Source organism: Solanum stenotomum, chromosome 1 (genome assembly GCF_019186545.1).
Source record: "Solanum stenotomum isolate F172 chromosome 1, ASM1918654v1, whole genome shotgun sequence".
NCBI classification, from domain to species: domain Eukaryota; kingdom Viridiplantae; phylum Streptophyta; class Magnoliopsida; order Solanales; family Solanaceae; genus Solanum; species Solanum stenotomum.
In genome coordinates this window covers 69980075-69983004 of record NC_064282.1, presented here as the reverse complement: position 1 = coordinate 69983004, position 2930 = coordinate 69980075, and the positions used below count along the sequence as shown (strand labels likewise).

Sequence of the window (2930 nt, the reverse complement as noted above, 5' to 3'; positions counted from 1 at the left end):
AAAAAAATCCATGTTAGGTTTTACCTTTTGATGATAAGCTCTAAAACACTTTATTAATTCCTCATTAGGTTCATTAATTATGATTTTATTTTCTACTTTTGCTGCTAATTTTTAATGATACTTCAAATAATCGTGCTTGTTCAATAATTAATGAATTTTTGCAATAATATTAGTTATAATTAAGAAATCGTGTCATTGTGGTAATGTTGTTAAAATAAGTATTGAGATTTTAGTGGAATATTGGGGGAAGAAGTTGAGTGAACTGCTACAATCAGTTTCTAGTTATACTGGCTACTTCGATCTTAATGGAATCATCAGTTTTATGTAAAGGATCGAGAACATTTGTAAAGGGTAAAGAATGTTAACAACATTAAAGTATTGAGGGAACATCGAATGCTCTTTTATGGTTCTGATGATTACTATCTTGTTATTTCGGTGTGGAGATCAGGCAGTTGAGCATATGATAGATTGATAGTAGTTGCAGTGCCACCATTATAGGGTCAAGCAGGATTTTTTTTGGCTGTTCACTTTGTTTTGTAATTAACTCAATCACACAATATTGTGTATGTTCTCATTGGAAAGTTCTGAAAAATGTACAAAGTTCAATTTTTTTTTTATGTAGTCCCCTAATTTGGTTTACTTGCATGTTGATTCTTCACTTTGAGTCATACAAATTTTGTTTATTGGACCTGTTCTTTGGGAAAAAAGTTTATAAACTTTAAGTATGGGTGATTTATAATTAAAAGTTGATACTTACTTACTCTGTCCTATGAATTGTTATGAATTGGTCATGCCAACTTTATTGTCTTGTCGATCAAATTTCTATTCCATGTTCCACAATATAAATATGATGGTCTTCTATTAACTATCAACTTTATCATTAAGCAATTGCAAGTTTTATTTTAAATATTAGGTGAAGGTTGCATGATTGTTTGAAAATTTTTGGCATTAGCTTTAGAGCTTGTTTGGTTGACTTTTCATTTTTGACTTATAAGCCAAAAGCTATAGAATTTATGGGTTTTGGCCTATTTTTAGCATTTTAGTTTAAAACTAAGTGCTTATAAGCACTTTTTTAACTTATCCAAACACTCCAAAAGTACTTAAGCTATTTTAAGCTTAAAAACACTTTAAAAAAGTCAATCCAAATGGGCTCTAGTCTTTTTTAAGGTAAATGTTTCACTTAGTTGCAAGGCTATTTTCTCCCAAACCATAGACCCTACCCTTATTCTGTTCCATGTAGTTGCACGTCATTCTGTCGCCTGCAGGTGTGAAAAGTAGATATTATTTCCAAGGTTCACTTATCTGCAATTGAACAAAGTTCTTGTAAGAAATGCCTAGATTTTTGTTCTTTGCAAGGTGCCATTTATTCTCTATCAGATGTCCAGAACTCATGTATGCTAAAGTTCTGAATCTCAATTCCAGTGACATTTTAGTTAAATGTCCTACAATAGGATCCTTCTCTTTCCAGGGATCATTCCTCCTTCAACATGAAGCCTATTTAAATTGAGGGCATGTGCCACTTTTCGGCTGGTTGGAGATTGACAGGTTTTTATTATTAATTTGTCTATGCCTTTCCCTTTCAAAACACATCGTAGACATCTAAATCTTATTGGATCAGTCCATACAATACTTGTGCTAAATCCTTAATTCAAGACACGTTGGATCAAGTCAACATTTTCAGTCAATAAGTTCCAAATTAATCATTTAATTCAAAATTATATGACTTAAGTGAAATCCAATGTCACGACCCAAATCTGAAGGGCCGTGACCGCCACTTAGTGAGCATATACCCCACCAAGCAAACCAACTCTCTTAATTATCATTAGGTAAGCAGCCAGAGGAAATGTTCTATTGCTCAATGTTCAAAGAATCTAACTTCAAGAATTTTAGTTTCAGGAACTCCGTCTCTCATGCCCCATTGCTCACTGTGATCTATCTGTCTAAGTTTTCTTCCCCTGGATATGGGTGTTAAATTTGGTGTTAAATTTAATTTGGTTTGATTTGGTTTTTTTGTTTATCTTGAGACTTGAGTACCTCTATTTGTAATGCTGAGCAGCTATGCACGACCAAATAGTTAACATAACGAGACCGGAATGTAGAAGTCGAAAGCTTGATAGTTTTATCTTCTGTTTTAGAAAATACAAAATGTTCTCCAATTTTCTTACCTTTTTTGTTCGAATTCTATTGGATTGTCCCTGTAGGAACTCTTACCTTTATTGCTTGATGTTTCTCTAACAGTAGTTTTGCAGCTTTTCTGAGGCATTCTCTTTTTTCCTAGCATGTCTGTCGTGTGGTTACATTGGACTGACAAATTGTGCCACTGCCATTTCTTGTTCTGTGAGATGCTGCCTGAATCATCTGAATATATTTACTTTGATTCTATTTAAGTGTGATAGTTTGTTGCTTAATATTTTTGTTTAGACTAGATTTCACTTGCAAAATATCTTTGGGTAGAAATGCGCCATTCTATCTTAAACTTTTCACTCCTATGACCTTGCCCCTTAATTTTGCTGGCTAAAGTAGTTGATATACATCTGAGTTTTCAGGTTCCTACAGTGCAAGGATCCTTAATCAAAGTACTTAGTTGGATGTCATAGAACAACTCCTTTTATTTCTACTGATTTTTGTTAATATTCTGTTGCAGATTTCCTTAGGGTAAGAACTGCGTAAACTTCACCATCCTAACATTTAGCTTAAATCTTTTGTTGATTCTCTTTACTAGGTCTTTGTTTTGGGGAATATCTATTTCTTGGAATTCAGTCACTAAAAATTTTCAGGAATCACATCCAGAATGCAACTCTAGAGTTCCTGCAATTTTGACAGCTTTGGAAAAGATGAAACTGACTTCAAAGGTATGCCACAAACACAGCACAATTATTTGTCAATGCTGATTCTTGTGTTTATTGTTTTCACCAGTGATGATAAAAGAC

General features: G+C 33.3%; 1 pseudogene; it reads left to right on the top strand.

The window, feature by feature from the left end:
• The window catches only part of LOC125856001 (histone deacetylase 14, chloroplastic-like), a 35140-nt pseudogene that overhangs the window by 10518 nt on the left and 21692 nt on the right, over positions 1-2930 (top strand).